Raw genomic sequence first — 19,776 nt, 5'->3', positions numbered from 1 at the left:
ATGGCAGAAAATGAGTAGGTTACAGAGACAAGATTGTGAATGATGGAGGTGGGGCAAAGTTAGGAGGCTTTGCAAGACCTGTTGGGTTACCCCTGGGGCAGGACAGCAGTGCTGTAAACACACAGAAAGGCTGCAGAAGTGAGGGAGGAACCACTAAAAACATCTTCCATTTTCCTAGGTATGCTGCCTGAGCAATTCAAACCCTGGATGTTGATGTGCAGCGACATCTGAATGAAAAATGTGATGTGATTGTCTCTAAAGTAGATGGGATGACCTCTTCACTCAGTAGTTATACTAGATTTCTCACTATTGTGCTATAGAGGATTTCAGTGCTCACTGCAAGTGCTCAGAAATATATTTTCAACAAAGTAATGAACTTTATAATTTTTTATTCAAACACTTGTATGAATTTTTTAATTTTTGATCAAAATCCTGAGCAAGTAGAAGTTAACCACATTGTCTAGAGATGAGTCTGAAAGGAACCCTGGGGCCTTGCTTCTCGTGCTTTTTAGAATCCTTCAATGGCTGGGGTTGGAAGGGAACTTAAAGATCATCTTGCCCCAACCCCCTTGCCCTCGGCAGGGACACCTTCCTCTCGAAGGATGTTTGGGATATTACAAATCTAAATGTCACACCAATAATGTCTCTGTGCTCATTATTTCTATACCACAGCTTAGCTGGTGCTCCGGGAAATAGAGAGTTGGGCAGAGTTCCCATCCTGTGGAGCTTGCAGTTGGAAAAATCCTCTACACACCAAGAAGGTTGGCAGAGTAGCAGTTGATCCACAGTGGGAGCCCAGAGGGGGAAGGTAAGCAGGAGAGGAGGCACTGGAGGACGGGTGGCATATGGGAAGCAGACGGCTCTGCTTGGCATTGGGAGCTGGCAGCAGGAAAAATGTACCATACAAATAGAAGCATATTGATGCTGAGTGCTGGGGAGGCAGGTGAATGCCTTTGAAAAGATATTTACTGTGTTCAGGGGGAAAGATCCTGCTGGAAGTGTGCATATGTTCCCGTATTACTGAGGTGGGGTTTCGCCGTGGAGAACTGAAGTTAGCTTTGTGGTCTTTGGGTATTTCAATAAACAGACAGTAGTGTCAACAAAATGGATTTATTTGTAGTTGCCAGTTGTGACTGAAAGCCTCAGAATAACTGGATTTAACCATTCAGATCCCTGGGTAAAATAGCTCAGTTTTGATTAGGGACTCAGGACAAATACAAACTGCTTAAATTTTTAATTAATAAACAATCTGGCATCCTGCCAAAGTTGACACCTTGCTCTGTCTTAGCAGCTGTTGGCACAGTAGGCTCCTGGCAACCTGGGATAAAGCAGTACTTGCAACAGGAGAAGGGGAGGAAGTGAGTCTGCATGAGACCAGAACTGCCCAGTGAAAAGCAGCCCAGAGCTCAGGGATTTTCAGGCAGCAGTCAGAGCTTTCCTGCTCTGTGCCGTGGGCTCAGGCTTGGACACAGACAGCGAGTTCCTGTCCTGAATGTCAGCAGTGGCTGCTGGGTGACAGATGTAAGGACACCTGTCTGAATTCGGGTAATGGCTCTGACAGGAGGAGCAACAAACAGAGAAAGCATTCAACAGTGAAAGTAGGTCCTGCAGGTTGCTCCTTCCCAGGGATTAGTGTGGTGGAGCCTGTGGGGAAGTTTACAGAGGGCCTGCTCACGTAATTCAAATGGAAACATTCACCGTGGATGACAGTCATTTATATTGGAGTCATGGTGTGGGAGCAGTTAGGATTGCCAAAGAGCCAAGGAAGGCAGTGTAAGCAGGAAAGGGCATGGCCTGGGAAGGACAGTGCCTGGAAGCACAAGCAGAGTTCAAGGCTTCTGTTTTGGAGAAGGTGCTGCTGAACTGCTTCTCCTCCTCTGTCCCACCTGATTAATAACAACCTGAACTCTGATCCGAGCTGAGCTATCACACAGTGACACAGCTGCTCCTCCCTGTCTGGGCAGCCCTGTCCCCTCATGGCTGGGAATGGCCTGGTCTCACCCACAGCAGATCCTCAGGACTCCACAGCAGAACAACCAGGATACTCAGCCTCTCAAAATTGCTGTTCTGTGGTAAAAATTGAATGCAGCTGCCAGCACTACAACATCTCTATGTTCCCTTCTTTCACACGGAAGAGGAGATGGGAAATTTAGCCCAGAATCATAAGGGTCACTACCTGAGATCTTGTGTTTTTACAGTGGGCTCAGGAGCACTGTTCCCATGTGTGCTAGAACAAGTCCATGATCAGCTGGCAGTGCCTTTGGCAGATGGGTGGCTCAGCTCACAGGACTGTTTACAGTCTGTTGAGAACATATGAAACATATAAAAAGCTATAATATTTGAATATGTTAACAAGTTCATAAGATCAAGGAGAGTTTTCAGAGTAAAAGGACAACGCTAAAGCAAAGGCCTAAAGGCTGTGATGGCTGCAAATTGAAATTCAGATTGGTTTAAATTTTACTTTTTTTTTTTTTTTAATAGGAAACAACTAGCAAGCCATTCCAGAAGTGCTGTGTGGTATTTGGAGAGTTAGGTACCAGCTGCAGCACAGATTTCCAGAGGTTTCAGCTGAGTGAGGAGAGGGCTGTGGGCTCAGGTAAGTCATGTGAGGGAGGTGAAGCACGTGTGTTGTAAGAGTTAATGGTACAACGTAGCCTTGCTCTACATAAGCACGTTTTGTGCTGATGTTTCCCAGTTCCTGCAGCAGTGTAGGAAAAGGTGTGTGGCTGGCAGAGCTGCAAGCCCAGACAAGGCACTTCTGGGTGTGGATGCTCCCAGCCCATTGCCAGGTGCTTCAAATAGGCATTTATGTCAGAGATCTGAGGTCACTTCAATGATAGCCAATTTCAGCCCTGAATTATTAAATAAATATTAATAAGAACAGGGGTATATTTCACATTTATGTTATTGGTCAGCAGAGTTTTCATCTAACCCTTAAGCTGTACTGGTGGGGAATATATTTCCTTTCAAGACTACTAAGAAAACTTTAAAAGTTTGGCCAAAAAAAATTGTTCACCTCTTTAATATAACCTTCTGAGTTTAATGAAAACTAATCTTATTTTCTATATACCCAACGAGGAAAAACAGGAGAAGAAAGTAAACTCAAATGGGAATTGTACTCTTTCCTGCTTTTGCCTCCCTACTGAACGACCCTTAATCACCTTCAGCATCTTTCTAGTTTGATTTCCCTCCTTGTAAAACCGGCATAATGAGACTGAAGTCCTAGTAAAGCAGGCAGATCAGAGGGGAATAAATGCTGGATAAGTGGTATGAACTAGTTTTATTTTTTTAAATGCAGTAAGGAATAGGTATGGGGAAGCAATTGATTTTCATCTGGAAGAAGATCTAGTATTAACTTGTTGGTGTAAAACATTTGTTACTGCCCATATTTGCTTTTAGGATATCAATCAATGGCGTTTTTATTGGTTCATGAGCCTTGTAATGCATTTTGAATCTGACCCAGGACAGTGTGGAGCATATACTGGCACTTAGATTTATGCCAGTTTAACTCTCTGGTCACTCTTTGACCTTTTTGACCAAATATCTTCTAGTTGCTAAGGGCTTGCTTTTTGTGGGGGTTGTTTTGTTTTCTTTACACTCAGAGTCTCTGCTTCGAGGGGCTCTGACAGTGATTTGGAGTTGGTCATGTAGGAGGAATTATCACATGGCAGCTTCACAGAAGGAGGGATGCTGAGGCACAGCCACCAGCACCTCTCCACCTTCCCACTGGTCGTTTCCTAAGGAACCAGCCCTGATTCTCAGTCCTTTGGCAAGAAGATGACCACGTGAAACACGGGAATTCTGCTCTGTACTCCCCTCAGGGAACAGGATGAATGGGTGCTACAGACGCAGGAGCGCGGAGGTGAAGCTTAGGGCACTTTTGCTCACTCCCACCCGCTAAATGTGCCCCTGAGGTTCCCCGCCTGTTTTTACACCTGTGCCACGTTGTAAACTGCTCTCCACATAGCAATGCTTTTTAAGGAAAAGCGAGGAGCGCTCCTGAGCAGACGAAATCAGCAGAGCCGGGAGTGACGTGGGGCGCGCCGTGGGCTCGGCCGGCCGTGCTGACACAAAGCCCGTCCTGCCTTCTTCCGGCTCCCACGCTGTCCCCTCCCTGGCGCTGCCACTGCCCCGAGGTGAACGGCGTTGGGAAACGCGTCCCGCTCCATCCAGCCCGGCTAAAACCTGAATGGCTGGCCAGAGAGGAATTCGCTTCTTTTCAGGGTGTCACCACATATCTCGGATTAAAGTCCTCGTGGAACCAGCGTGTGAGTGCCAGCCACTGCTCTCTGTGAAAGCCACGAGCTTCCCTAGTTTGTCCCAGCAGCTCCTGGCTAAAAGGGAATTGTGCTGCAGCTGGAAACTCAATCAAGCGTGTCTCAAAGCATTTCTTTCATCCCCACTTGATGCTTAATACACCTTTACTCTGGCGGGTAGTGCTTCCTAAGCCTTGTCAACATCGCAGCCGAACAAATGCCCGTCTCTAGAGTGGTGTTGTGTAAATAAATCCTGTGCCTTGCAGGGTGTCACGGAGTTAATGGGAAGCCCGGAGAGGGGAGGGCGTGGGAGCAGCATGCGAGTGTTAACGTTCTGTTTTCTGCGCAGGATTGCAACAGGATTGCAACAGCCCGGCCTCTCTGAGCTGCTGCACGTCCCGACAGCGCGGCTCTGCTCTTGAATTTGATAGGGGTGCTGATAGAACAATGCACCTTTCTGGGAAATGGTAATGCACAGCAGGACTTGGGGTTAAGGAAATTCTGAATAAACCATAGCAGCTTTCTTCTCTGAGTGCTGATGGTTTTCAGGTGGCCCACCAGGGAGCCAAACAAAAATATATATGGCAGTGTTTACTCAAAGGGTAAAAGTTTTGGGGTAAGGAGGGGGAATGTTGAAAAATCCCACGAACTTCAATAGCTGTATTTCTGTCTTTGTGGTAGCTCTGACTCCTTCACTTGCTTCTCACAGATCAGTAATCAGGGGACAATTGACAGGAATAACCCCCCAGGTAAAAATATACAAGCGCCTCTGAAACAAACAGCATTTCATATGCAAAGCTGTGTGATAAGGGGCGTGCTCAGGGTGCTTTTTCAGGCTCCTTGGGAAGTTTTACAGAGCAAAGTACCTTTTAGCAAGTCCTTTTCTGTTAGTTTCAAAATCCTCTCTTGCTTTTCTCTAGAACGATTTTCCCACAAAAGGTGACGGAAACCGTAAGAAAAGTCTCATCAGAGCTTACTGCTCCCCTACCCCTTTCTTTCCCTCCCTCCTCTCCCAAACACTGGGAGCTCTCAAAAAATATTTTAGTATCCTGGAGATTAAAAACAATTTGTATTTGTCTGGTAATAGCTCTGACTTTCACCGCTTTGTCCTCCCCTTCATTGGGAGTACACGTGTAAGCACTCCCTCTAATGTTGCTTCTACGCCTGCTGTCAGGTTCAATAGGCAGTTTCTTAGCAGGGCACCTTCCCACGTGAAGGAAATGTTTCCAGGTCTTGTCCCAGCTCCTGCTTGGGCAGCATCCTGACGTGGAACAACAGAAATGAGTATCACTGATAGCAGTAATTCTTAGCTGATAAATGGAAATTAACTCTAGAACCTCATATCTCCTGGCAGTTTAGACGGAGGGCAGCTGTTTACTGGACATTTTATAGGTGTTCCATTTATGTGAGTTTTACGTGGTGCCTGGTATAAATTGAGCCATTTTGTTAATAGTGGATCAGGAAAATTTTTGAACTATAGGACACCAATGCACTTCTTAGGTGAAACTGAAAAGAATGTAGTAATCCATTGAAGGATTCTCTATGTAAGTAGGAATATTACTAAAGAGAATCAAGATAAAATGTAAACGTAAATAATTGCTCGTAAGGCAAAGAAATATTGGCAAGCAGCCACGTGGAAATTGGAAATTTAAATTTAACTAGTTTTATGCCAGTAAATCATACTGGCAGAGTCTCATATCAAGTCAAGTGAATGGCAAACCCACAGGTAACTTGCAGGACCAAGGATTTCCCCTTCATGAATGGGTGTAGAGAAGTAAAATTTCCCAGAGCAGAAAAACACTTTGTAGAAGCGGCCGGATTTTCAGCTTTGAAGTAGAAGAGATACTTTCATTTTCAGTATCTCCATTAGAGCTTCTTTTTGCAAGACCAGGAGTGTGAACTCTTGTGTCTGAGCCAAAATTCCAACCTAAGCAGAATGTACTCATCTAAATTTCCCTTTTGGTTTCATTTGGCCAAGGTATTCCTTGGTGTAGAGTTGCTGTGTACTGTTACAGCAGTTGCTGTGTTGGGAGTTTGGGAAGGCGCCCGCCTGGAAGAGGTTACATAAAACCTAAACCATAATAAGCTCAGAGAAACCCCTGAGTGTGATGATTAAAAAGAGAAAACGATTAGGGAAAACACATCAAAGAGGCTCAGTGAGAGTCCTAAGAGGAAAAATACTGATTATATTTGTTTTGCTTTTGTCTTACACGAGGTAAAAGGCGTGTGGTGTGTCCTGGGTCGCCACCCTAAGGGGTGTGTACTTAAAGACAACAGAAGCAGACTCCAAGGCTTCCATGGGGTTTATTTTGGTTGCAGGGCTGGGGAGATAAGATATAATTGTGCCATATACATAGTGGTGCTATCAATCTGATGGATTACCCTTCCCATACACCCTGAGCACCTTGCCTACCCTCTGCTGCTAATCTGTGTCTACCAGGAGAACTTGCTTTCTGACCTTTCAAGAAACTTTCAACTGTGCTGTGATTTTTAAAACAATCACAGAAATGTTTTCTTTCTCCAAACGTGCAGTTCCTCTCTCTGGTGAAAGCACTCAGAGGCATCAGATGGGTAACATTGATTGCTAAAGCTGGTGTGCCAGTTCAGTTCAATAAGTTGTGAATCGCAGGGGCTAAAAATTGTTTAAATTCCACTCTGGGTCTGGGAAGAAGAGTAGACATTTATTGATAGTCCTGTTGTTCACACTGCACTGGATTCTGTTATTTTAGAACAATGTTAGATTCACTTTTTAAAGTTTTTTTTAGACTTGGTCTGACCTGGGAACCAGGTTAGAAAAGGTTTGAAGTAATAAAATATGCAAAATGTGGTTTTAGGGCTCTCCTTTAATGTGGAAAGAGGAAGAAAAGTTTTAGTCAGTTATAGCAAATCCAGTAAGGGAACTGTTTACTTAACTCTCACAGTTATTTATTTTAATTTAACTTCTCAGAACTTTTCAGCTGGGTTTAGTTAATGTGGGCTCACATATTAAAAAATGGGTTTTACTGATATGTGTTTTCCAGTTGTAACACTGACTTCAGTAGTTACAGCCATTTTCTTTTGGACATTCTGATATAGTAGATCCCAAAAGCGAAAGGAAAATAACTGAAAAGGGCTTTGGAAAAAGGGAAGTATAAAATATAATCCTTATAGACTTAGAATTAGACAGGAAGACATAATTTGAGTTTATTTTCCCAATAATATAGCTAGCATATATAAATTTCTGAAGCAATAGTGCATATTCTTTTCCTATATCAACAAACATAATGGTAAAAAATACAAGGAATAGGAACACACTGTGTTGGTGCCAGTTGGGTGATGCACAGACTTTGCTGATTATGCATATTTGACTTTGGCCTTGTTAGAGCCTTCCTAAATTTGGGTTCAAGCTGCTGGACAAATTGTCTTGTACTTTATTCTTTTGTACATAAAAAGAGGTTGCTTGAAACAAAACATTCCAGGTGAAAGATCCTTGCATTGTCCTTATATCCTCCTGCCATCTTGGTTTGCTGACACACTGGAAAATCCACCTGTTCTCCTGGCTTCTTTGGGGCTCTGGAGAGCAGGAGGTGAACGGGCCAAAGGAGAGACAGAACAGAGAAAGGTGTTGGAGCAACACTTTTCCTCACACCTCACAGGCCCAGAGAACTTTTCTCTGTCTGGGCTGCCCTGTCCTGGTCCATTGGCTACACTGACATTTTGTTCAGCCTGAGAGTCTAACCTTTTTTTCCTTCTTGAAAGAACTAATACAAAATCACTCTGTTTGTATTACCAGTGGACCTGTAGTCATTTACTTTTGATCTGATCCTGACAAAACATCAGAGCTGTTTGCAAAGCTAATAGCAGCATAATGACAAAAACAGCAGTGCCAAATGTCTTTGGTCTTGCCCTTTTTCTTCTCCTAAATATCAAAGCTAAAAACATGGTCTTGATTTATATGCAGGATTACTGATGTTAAAGCTATATAATAATACGTCTAAAGCCTAGCACTGTTTATAAATACACCAAACATGTAACTTAATAGTTATTTGTGCTGAATCTTTTGTTTTCCTGCATACTCTGTCCTACCTTTTTTACTGAGGGCACTAATGCTGCATTAATGTAAGCAGAAACAGCTGCATTTATCTTCATTTTATTCTCCCAAGTCACAGCAACGTGCTGGCACTAGAGCCATTGTCTGGAGCAAACCTTCTGAAAGTCTTTTAAGGGCATCCATCTGGGCAGACTTTGTGGTTATAGAAGGGCTGATGCTGTAAGTATTCATCCCACTAATGGTCTCATTGATTTTTATTTACGCTCTTTGTAGGTTGCCCAGAGTCTCAGTCTGAGTAAGAACTGCAGAAGATGTGCTGAATTCAAGAACTGCAGGCGTGTATTTAACTAGCACCAGGTTTCTGTATCTGTTTTTAGGGTGCTTGATCAAAGTGTGGCCTCCAGGACAGCCTGTTCTGTCTGCAGAGAAGTGCAGTTGGTAAGCAGTGTTAACACACAGGTGCATAAGTTTGAAAATGTTGCTCCAAATCACATTATTATAAGTAGTAGGAAAATGTCATGACTTACTGAGATTAAACAAAGACCTGCTTAGAATCTTGTGACTTCAGCTCATAAATGGATTTCATCACTCATTACAGCTGCATAAACAAATGCATGTGGTACATATGTATGTTTTGTTTTGGGAAGTTGTTGTTTTTAAAGTCCCCTCGGAATTCTTTTTTTAATTGCTCCTAATGAGCCAAGGCTCCCTGGTTCTGGAGCAATGCCTGGTGTACCTGAGCAGCACAGCCCACTCATTGCTTTTAAAGGGGAATAAAGTTTCCCAGCCTCTCTCCCTTTCTGGCAGCTTAACTGCTTTGGCAAGCAGGTTATTTTAAAGGAGAAATTTACAATATGAAACCTGTTGTCAAAATTTTATTCCTTTTATGAAAGTAAGCTTGCCCTGGTGCTCCTTTGGAGCTGTGAAAATGTAATTCCAGCCCAGTCAACAACTGGAGAAAGTCCTACACAAGACTGAGCTCAGACTAAGTTTGTCACATATTTAACGTATTTAATTAATGTAATTTTTCTTGTTGTCCGTGACCTCATTTCTGCTGATGGGCCTCTCAGAAGGAATCCTAGAAATGGATGCACTGTGATTACCCAGGGGGAATTAGTACTTCCCCCATGTTTTCTTGACAGTGTGTTGCAAAGTGGGATGTGGCAAGAGGAATCCAAGTTTTGGTCTTCCTGCTGTGGTTGTTACCTGGAGGTACGAATGGTGCAGTAAGTAGTTTGGGATGCCAAGCAGACACTTCTCTGTGGATTTAAAACCTTGTACAGACCAAAACTGTCAAGCCATTCTCATCTCTTTAAGTTTCAAGTAGCTGCTTTCAGCTAAACCCACACTTTTCAGCATCTTCAGGCAGGCAGTTATCAAAGTTTAACCTCAAAAAATGGCAAAATATGTTGGTAATTCTTTGAATTTCAATGTGCCATTTCTTAATCACAGCTGAGAAGCTGGATTAATCCTGGGTGGGTAGTGTAACTTTGCACTGCAAATTATTTTTTAACCATATCTAAAGGGAAATTTCTTTCTTTTTAATTTCCCTAAAGAAAAATACTCAAGGCTACTCCATTTTTGTGGCCATTCTTCTGATAAAGATTCAAAAATCCAATTTTAAAATGGGTATTGCTGAGGGAAAGGGGATACTTTTTTTCTATTTCAGTCACAACCTCTTCTTTTTACTTATAAAAATCGGAGTCAGGAAAGTAAAAAGAGCAACAATATGGAAGAGTTCATGGTCAGGGTTGTTTACATGAATATTCTATATAGTTGGATTTTTCCTGAAGTGCTTTAGTTTCTTTCACTCCCTGGAAAAACAAAACAGGTAATAACAAGAAATCTCATTAAATGGAATGAAACTAAAACCTTTTGGCTTTTCTGTCAAGTGGCCTTAATTTTTAGGCAGCTGGGGAGTAGTCTTAATTGTGTGTGTTCCTAAAGATCGCTTAAACCAGTTGCTGAGTATCTGAGGCTTTGGGTGTCAAAGCTCTTGGAGAATCCAGTTGCTCCTCACCTCTGGAAACCTTCCCTCTTACGTAGATAGCTAAAAAGATGCCTGACATTAGAGACTTGCGCTCCAAAATGTTGCTGTGAATGCCTTAAAATGTCACATTAATATCAAGAACGGTTCACCCACAAACCATCTGGCTTTGCAGATCTCAAAACGATCTTTCAATTAGTTAATTAAGCTTCCCTGTTTCCTAATAAGGCCTATTTGAAATGCTCTGAGCTGGGGACAGCGGGGCTGTAGGTCTGCACCGTGCAGGTGTGGCAGTGGCCAAGGGTCTCCCCGGGGGATCCTGGGAAGCCCTGCCAGGCCTTACCTGGATGTGCTGCCTGGGAAAATACCTGGCTTTGTCCTTATAAGGCCAGGGAACTGCTGCGGGAGCCCTGATCCTGCCCCAGCTCTTCCCGTCCCGCTCAGCCACTGTCCTAAAAAGGCAGTTCCTTGCTCCTGCTTCCCACAGCTGAGCTCCCCAGGGAGGACAGCACTGCCGAGCCAGGCATTGCACTCACAGTGAGAGCCGTCCTTATGGACTGTGCTGTTGCTTCTCAAGGCAGATGTTGTGTTTAGGGGCACTGCTGGGCTTCTCCTTCCTCTTGTTGAGTGATTAATGAAAATATGACAGAGAGCGGTGTCCGACGTGACGGCGTGTTCCGGGAGCGGGGCAGATCCCTGTAGGATCCGTGCAGGGAAGGAGACACACGGTGGGAAGCAGCTCAGAGTCAGAGTCTTAAAGCATATTAGGTTATGGTTCTATAATAGAAAGTGCTCAGCAGCAATATGAGCTCAAAGCAATCCGTGTCCTTTTTCCTCCCTCCCCTGGCTGCCAGTCCTGCTCTTTGCTTGTGCTTGCTCAGTCCTTTCTGGGGCCATGCTGGGCTCTTGGTTTCATTCGTGCTGAAAGCCAGGAAAGGGTTTTCTGCTCAGATTCACAGAGTGGCATCACAAAACACTGTGCTTGCGTAACTGAGCAAATGATGAGTAGGAAAGAAGGGGAGAAATTTATTAATGCCCCATGCTCTTCCTAATGTGAAACCTTTAGGTGCAGTGCTCTCCTTCTGAGTAAAAACTCTTCAGATGCTGGGTATTTTATGAGACAGTTTTAGAGGTTTAATTGAAGTTTTCTGAAGGATCTGATTATTGGCTTATTTATTTCACATGTCAAGTGACAAGCTTAGTTACAGTCTGGTAGATTTTTAAAGACAAGTTCTTTACTGGAGCTGGATTTTGGAAAGGCTTGAATATGCTAATTCAGAAGGGGCATTGTACAAGATTTTTTTCTTTTATTAAATCAACAAATCATCCTACCTTAATTTGAAATAACAAAGAGGAGTGTTTTTTGAAATTTAAGATCTGTGAAATTCTGGCACTGAACAGTTACATACTCATTTCAGAAAGGGGACTAAAATAATTCATTTTCAAGGGGGTTGTTTGGGAAGAGTCCCTGGATAGTGTGTGCTCTGTGGAGTGTGGGAGACATTGGGATGCAGCTCCAGCTCTGAACATGTTGTACTCGGGTGCAGCAGTTTGTCTGCTCAGAACCACATGCTTCCTTCCTTTATCAGGCTGCTCCTGGCAATCCTACTCAACCTTTGGACTTTATGGCCTCTCTCAGGATGTAGCATTGGTTCCCTAATATCTCTTCTCTTGTCTTTTGCCAAGTTTCCAGCAGGCAATGAGGCCATGACAAGCAGGGTCACAGGTGTTGAAGGAAGTCAGCAGCACAAACAATTATTATAAAACTGGATTCTGCTGTTGCAGGGATGAAATGCTCCTCTTTATGAATCTGGAACACCATCCTCATCTGTTTTTCTGAGTTTATAACAAGTTTTCTAGCTCCTTTTGTATCACTGCTAGGTGTGTGCTGTGGATTTAGTAGGTGGGGTTGAGTACTGATGGTATAGATTAAAAAAGAAAAGAAAAAGGAGATTGCCAAAAGCTCATTTAATGCGCATTGTTAGCTGAGATTTGGTCAGGGTTTTTGATGTTGTTTTATACTGCTGGTTTCTGAAATATCTGTTATGTAAAACATTAAAACAAGTTATTCCCATGTGTGAATGCTAGTAAAGGAAATATTTAGACAATAAGGAAGAGGGTGATTAGAGGGGATTGTTGATCAGGCAATAAGGAAGAGGGTGATAGACACTCTGGTACCACGAGGCAGGAGGTGACACACACCTATGGAATTTGATAATTTAGGAGGACCATTTACAGCTGTAGGCTTAGGACACTAAACATTGCAAAGAAAAGTTTAAGAAAACCATGACAAAGGGATGCTCCTGCCTCTACCAAACAAGGCAGTGGGTAGCCAGAAAAGGTTGTGCTGGAATGTAGGAAATATCACTCAATAAAGAAGTTCTTCCCCTTGGCATTTCTGTTTGGTTGTTGGTTGTGGTCCCAGTATACACCTTGTGTCATGTTTTGTGACCCAGAGCTTGGGGAGATGTGTGGGAAGACAAACACATGAAATGACAGTGGGAGAACTGCCAGAAGAACACCATCTATTCTGAATTCAGAAAGTGCCCTCATTAGCTTTTAAAGTGAAAAATGTTGCCTGTCTTCCATACTTTGTCATTAAGGCAGAGCACCTTTAGTGATGTTGGTATTTTTTATAGATTATTCCATCTGCAATCCTTTGTCTGAATGCAGTTGTAGTGAAATCAAGGACAGTCTCCTTCCAGTACATGAATTAAGTTAAACTGTAGAATTCAGAAAGTATAAAGGTACCTGCCTCAGAAGGTTTCACTGCTTTAACCACACTGATAAAACAGTGAAAAGCTGTGATTTGAAGGTGAAATTTAGAAAAATTGGGGCCCATTCCACCACAGAGGTGAAGTCCCATGGTATAATGGTTACCCTCGTGTTAGCCCTATGTGCAGGCTCAACCCTTTGTTCATTGTCTGATCATCAATCTTCAGTTAATTCAGTGAGACTCGTGGTGGAAAAAGGTGACTAAAGGTATCTGAATTTGCCCTTTTGCATAGGAGGAATTCAGCTACTGTTCTGATAACCCAGGGTAAAGCACACTTAAGAACAAGCTAGTGCTGTTAAACCCCTGCATAGGAACTGTAATCTGTGTTTATAAATGGGACCATTATCAGAAAACGTCACTAAGAATCTAAGGAATCTTTAACCAATAGCTTATTGCTTCCAGGGATGGACTCTGGAGGCAGTGTATAAAGAGCCAACATTTTACTGTTAGTGTGTTTGGCCAGGAAGCAAATACACTTTGCTGGTAAGGGTGTTTCTGTGTAAACTGTACAAACCCATGTGCTCAAGGCTGGCAATGGCATTGCCACTTGTGGAGAGCAAACTTAGAGAATTTAGAGAGTCAACCACTAGAGCTCAGTTTATTCACTGATTTAGCAGAGCAGATTGGAAATCAGAGGAATTAGTACTGGGGAGTCTTTTGCTTCAATTGACTCCTGTGGACCATATTCATTGATATTTCAAAGGCTGTTAAAATTTCTTTTTCACTAAGTGCAAATTCGTCTGTTTTAATGTGAAACCCAAACTCATCAATACTTGCAACAGGCATCCTAAAGGCAAATGGACCACTCAGAGCCCAGAGTGACCTGGTATGCCCTCATAGCTGACTCTGCTTTGAGCAGGGTCATGAACTACATGTCTTTCTGGGGTTCCTTTAAACATGAGTTGTCTTATGATCTGATGCTTTGTAAAAATGGTGAATGTATCTCCTAATTCTATCTCCTTTTGGGGTATCATACTTCAGACTTTTCTGAGATGGCTGCTTTCCAGAAAAGACTTCAGCGCTGAGCCCTTTCACCTGTCTGACTCTAATCTCACAGTCAGTCCCACTGCAGTGAAATGTCATGTTTTCCTTCAAACATGGTTACTTAACCCCTTTTCAGAGAGCACAGTGTCAGCCACAGTCCCAGTGTTCAGTACATCACAGGAGCCAGACCATGGGTGTATTGTCCACTTGTAAAATGGGGGCTTAATAAAACTCACAGGGCCTGAGGTTTTTTTCATGAGCCCCAAGGGCAATATATGGTGATCCTGAAGGAGTTTACCAAAAGGAAGGTGGCATTTCCCAGGGCTCTCCTCACATGTGGGTGCATCCCAGCTTTAAAGGTACCAACCAGAAACACCTTGAAGTGCTGGGCTATAAGCTACAGCAGCCCAGCTGCTGTTGTGCAAGCTGTGTGATGCTTGTGGTGAGGATGGGAACCTTAAAAATTGGGTAGGTAAAGAGCAGGAAATGGGAGCCATTACCTCTGTCCCAAGGGAAGTGGTTCCCCCTGTGAATCACAGCCCTGGTTTCGCTGTGCTGCGTGGGAGTGGCGTCCTGTCCCAGGAGGATATTCCCAGCTCCTGGGGCCTGCCAGGTCTGACTGCTGCAGGGGAAAGGAGCAGGACAGTCTTGGTCCCATCAGCATCACTCCTGTGCAGCCTCCCTCCACCATTTGTGGAGCAGGGAGGATGAGGATGTGTCAAGCCCTGTAAGCTGAAGGAATTGATGCGGTCCTTTGCTGTTAGGAATGGCCAGAGAGGGACGAGGGCTGCAGTCCTTTACTCAGGAGTCTGGCCTTGTGCCACACGTTCCCTGGGTTATCCCATGGAGAACAAAACCTGCTGCTGTGTGAGACAGCCCAGGTTGCCAAGTCTTGCCTTCCCCCTGCCATGAGTCACCCGGCCCTGGCAGAGACTGGAGCCCGGCTCCCAGTGGCACAGGAACCTCCTGCCCTGGCTCACGCTGCAGCCGTCCTGGAGGAAACCCCTGTCGGCTCCTGCGCCGCTGTGCCCGTGCCAAAGCCTTCCACACCCTGCCTCTTGAGGCCTTCTTACTCATAACGGAGACAGACACCGAAACCAGGCAGTCCCTCCTCTCTGGCTCCCACAGCCTTTCCCAGTGCCCCTTCCTTTGGTTCTGTCTAGTCCAAAGCTTCTGCACAGGAGCTGTTTCATCCGTTCTCAAGAAGAAAAGGCAGAAATGAGACAGATCCTGGCCGTTGAGTGTTGGTAGTATTTATCCTTCCTAAGCCAAATAATGGGATAAATCCCCAAACCTCTGTTCAGCCAAGGCTGCGTGTGTTTCCTGGAGCAGTACAATTAATGACACAAGCCATGAGGGAGCACAGTGTGAAGGGACAGAGCTGTGTCTTCCTCTTCCCTATCTTTCTGCTCCAATTAATTGCACCTCTGGTGCTGAGTGCAGAGAGCTGCCCCCCAGCTCACTCACAGTCAGCAGATAATTTAGAGGTTTGTATTGTTTGTAAATCATGGTGGAGAGAAAGCAGCATCTGAGTCCCAGAGTCCTCTAGAAACATTGTGGCTCACCAAAGATCTTTCATCTCAGCCCTTGTTTCTTACTAAGAACTTATCATAGAGCTAGAGATGCAGCAGAACTAATAATTTTGGGAATTTAGGTCTTTGATATAAATTGAAGTTAATTTTATGATATTAGCAAGCTGATACAATGGAATTTTTGTGTCATGAGATGTCTTTGCAGCAACAAAGTCTGTCATTAAATCTTGATGGCAATACATGAAGGTTCTTGCAATTTTGGACAAAAGGTGGCATTTATCTAGTAAAGTTAACAAGGGACTGAAAGCCTCTAGGCCTGATAAGAGTGACCCAGGGCAGGTCTGTTGGTCTTTTGTGGATGGACTTCAGCTTTATCTGCTCATATGCCAAGATAGCCAGGTGTAAACTATTTATATGAGAGAAGCTAAGTGTTTGTGGTAAAGTAGCTTGTGGCCTGAAAAAATAACCCTTGCTAAGGGCCTGATTTTATTAAGTCAGTAATTAGCTTATTAGGCATAAAGCTGTGCCTGTGTAGGTGTCTGAAGTTTATTTTCCATCTGGTTTGCATCCACTGAGTTCAGGTAATTTGTAAAAGATAGTCCATGTGTACAGTGAGGAGTGGCAAAAAAAGATTTGTGGAAGAAACAAAGGGGGAAGCCACACATAGAAAATCTCAGGCTGTGTGGGAGGGGAGAACTGAATGTATCTTTTCCACAGAAGTCAGGTTTAGCCAAAGGGCCAGTCATGAAGGTCAACAAAAGGCCCCTGGCTGAAACAATTTCACTCTTATTCTCAGGAAGGAGCACTGGAAAGAGGATCCACATGTGTTCTTAGAAAAGCCAGAGGAGGTTGTGCTTGGACTCCCACACTGTAACGTTGATGTAAAGTTGATGACATATTCAACTAGGGAAGGATACTTGGATCTGTTGTCAGAGCCAGTGAACATCTCTGGTTTCACTGGCACCTCAAGAAAGGTGCTGGCAGGTGAATTCCCCTCCTGCCTGTAAGCTTAGGTAAGAAAAAATAGGCCCATAGCAAGGCTTTAATGATGGAAAGGTTCTTACAGGGAGCTGGAAAGCATGGAAGGAATTTCAGGGGTAGAAGTAAAGTACTTTCTGAAAGGCAGAAAAATACTTGTAAATATGGCATCTATTCAGATGGAAACAAGTTATTTTAGGAACATCTGATAATATTTTTTACAGTCAAATACAATTTTTACTTTAAAAGTGTGAAGAGCTACTTCTGCTTTAGATAGACTGAAAACAGCCTGATACCCCTCAGAAAATGTCATTTCCTTAGGTAACTGTAGCATCTTGGAAGTTTGGAAGTTTGTCCTTCATGATAAAAGGGGTGCACCTTTTATTTCTGAATAATAAAAATCTCCCAAAATTGTGATAAGATTGTACAGTAAGTTGAATCAAACCGTGTACTGAACACAAACCCCACCAATCTTACATTGCATTTTGTATTTGTTATTTTATGGGTTTGGTAAAGACAAAATAATCAGTAAAGTCAGGAGGGGAAGTGAAATTGCTGGCTAGCCAGTTTTAGTTGTTATTTTTAATGTAACAGTACCCCATTCCTGGATGGGGAATAGGCATGGGGTGACAGGTGGATGCAGATGGAGCACCAGGAAACTGGGAGGTCAGGTCAGGCCACTAACACCAGGAATTGAACAAGAGCTAGGGCTGAGATTCCCAGTAAACCTACAATTAGATATTCAAGTTAATGAAGGAGAGGCTTAGCCTTAAGGACATCCTCTTCCTGGTGGTTTCTTGTATTCCTTGGTGCCAAGGCTTGTGGTGTTGTGAGCACAGATCTGCAACAGTGACCTTAATGAGAGTAGTTTATACATCTCTATCCATCCTGTACTGCTGCAGCTTTACAGGCTGAATTAGCAATTCTGATCAGCCTCTGCTTTCTGTGCAAATGTTCCCAGGTGTTAATCCTTGCCTTAGTGTAATGAGGTGGAAAAGCTTTAGGTTGAAATCCAAGTAGCATCTTAAAAAACAACTCATGTTTTTGTCATTATCTTGATCTGTACTGATTATTTTTCAAATATAAAATATACTCAGACTGATGGCTTGTACCTTGTGTTTTATCTTCCAGAAGAATTTTTACAGTCTCTAGTTAGCAGCTTTAAACCCAGTGTAGGTTTATAGCTGAAAGACTGGCAGATGTTTAGCTGTTGTGGGGAAGTTTAAATACAGCTGTTAATTTTAAATGCTGGTATCATTTGAAGCAGTGCCCAAGATCACTGTGTTATAAGCTGTGTTGGTTTTCAAGGATTCTGGTACCTTAAGAAATTATTTCTGTGTCTTTTGTCTGTTCTTTTTACCTCTTTGTAATGCTTCCAGTGACTACAATCCTATACTTAGATAGAAGAGCTGATCTACTGGAGACTTACCCTGGGAATGAACTCCACTAATCAACTGCTCATGACTCCAACAGATGTTTCTGCTTATCAGACAATTGGAACCTCATGTTCTACTATATTTCTTTTTTTTTTTTTTCCTTCTTTTGATACTGCCAGCAAATGCCCCATTACACATGTGAGCTTCAAAAACTTGTCACATGATAGCAGGAACAAATTGCTAAACCAGTCAGCAAAGTTCAGGTTTGAAGTGGTGGTCCACTGAAGGCAACTGGGTCTTAGAAGCTGAAGGAATCATTTATAGAATTACCATGCTGTGGTTTTGTTGTAAATGCCAATATTTTATTCCAGCGACTTGTATGAAATTTGGATATGTAAGAAGAACTCGGATCAGAACTCTTTTTTTCAAAGACTGAATCACTTTAGGATGTGGAGATAAAGTTAAGTGATTCTTCTGAGGATATGAGTATTATCCTCTTGAAACCACAGAAAGGGGATGTGAATGGTTTACATGATTTTGTTATATACAGATTTATCTCCCACAGCAGGTCAAAATCTGAATTTTCAGACATGATGGAAATACAGATGTGAAGAATTTACTTTTTTCTTCATTTTGTTTAGTCTGTTGCATTTAACTTTCCATTTCTAATTGAAAAATGACTGATGGATTCTTGATCAATCCATATCTTTGTACAGTTTGGGCAAAAGGAAAAATAGTATGTGTAGAAAAGATTATAGACTGTCACTCCACAAAGATGCAGCCCATTCCACTGCCAGCAAACCCAGAACTGCTTCGTGGAAGTGAAACACCTGTTACAAGAGTACAATGGGACCATACAAATTGTAGGCACTGGAGACACTCCTTGGGGATTAAAGCAACTCATTTGCAAACCATTCTTCTGTTAGCAGTGAGCAGTTAATCATGAACCTTCCCCTACCCACAGCTCACCCACGCTGCTGATTCAGGAGCCATGGCAGGGCATGGCTAAAAGGCACAGCCAGGAGGTTTATCAGTATTCACACTTTGTTAGCCAAGCAGGAGCCTCACCACATGTGGGAGACCATAACCAGAACTTGTTCCTTTCACCCTTTCCCATTGTAAATATCTGAACTTGCTGCTATTGCTGGGCTTGGTTGAGATGATAAACACAACTACAAATAGCAGTGGGAGCTGGAAGCTCTTATGTTAGTGGGAAAGGTGAGAGTGATGGTAGAGAGGGTCAGTGGCTGCCTCTGCAGCCCCTCTCCAGATACTCAGTACCTCTGAAAATTTCTCAGCTGATAAAGATGTAATCAGGTAAAAACATGGCCAATAATACCCACTGGGTATGTTGGCAGTTCCTTTCAAGCTGCTGATACACTCTCTTCTTTAAACATCACATTTCTTCCCATTGTTTTAGAACAAAACTCCAACCTCCTGGTGCCATTTGCAAGTGTTTGGTGGAACCTGAATTTGTGTTAAAGGTCTGGAGTGCAGAAGGATTTGTGTCTGCACAGATACACTGTAGTTTATTCATGACTGTGGATGAGATTTCTTTGCTTCTTGTGCTTTCTGTGTAGAGTAGGAAACTGAGGAGCCCATAAAACATGGGGAACAGAAAGCTGGTGGATGAACCTCATCAGAACATGTGCAGGCGTGGTGGGAGTGGGAGAAGAGGAAAGAATTAGGGGAAAGAATCATCTAAGCCAAGGGAGGAGAGCTTAATTAGTAATGCTGAAGTTGGCTGACAAGCTGTGGAGAGAAAAAATTGGGTATTGATTTGAAACTTTGCTAAGTGCTATTGGAAAGTGAGAGAAGAATGATATTGGTGGAATGACCTTTGAAAGGATCCAGAGA

At 43.2% G+C, this 19,776-nt stretch overlaps 1 long non-coding RNA gene across 3 annotated transcripts in view; it reads left to right on the top strand.

Moving 5' to 3' along the window:
* The first annotated feature begins 678 nt into the window (after positions 1-678).
* Positions 679-19,776, top strand: part of LOC108961806 (uncharacterized) — a 119,426-nt gene continuing 100,328 nt past the window's right edge. For all 3 annotated transcript variants that reach the window (XR_007778183.1, XR_001990181.3, XR_007778184.1), the window contains exons 1-2: positions 679-808; positions 2,482-2,596. This is a non-coding gene — a long non-coding RNA (uncharacterized LOC108961806). The remainder of the gene's footprint in view (positions 809-2,481; positions 2,597-19,776) is intronic.

Source organism: Serinus canaria, chromosome 8 (genome assembly GCF_022539315.1).
Source record: "Serinus canaria isolate serCan28SL12 chromosome 8, serCan2020, whole genome shotgun sequence".
Classification (NCBI taxonomy): Eukaryota; Metazoa; Chordata; class Aves; order Passeriformes; family Fringillidae; genus Serinus; species Serinus canaria.
The sequence above is the reverse complement of the archived record's forward strand: the minus strand, read 5'-3'. Positions and strand labels throughout refer to the sequence as shown.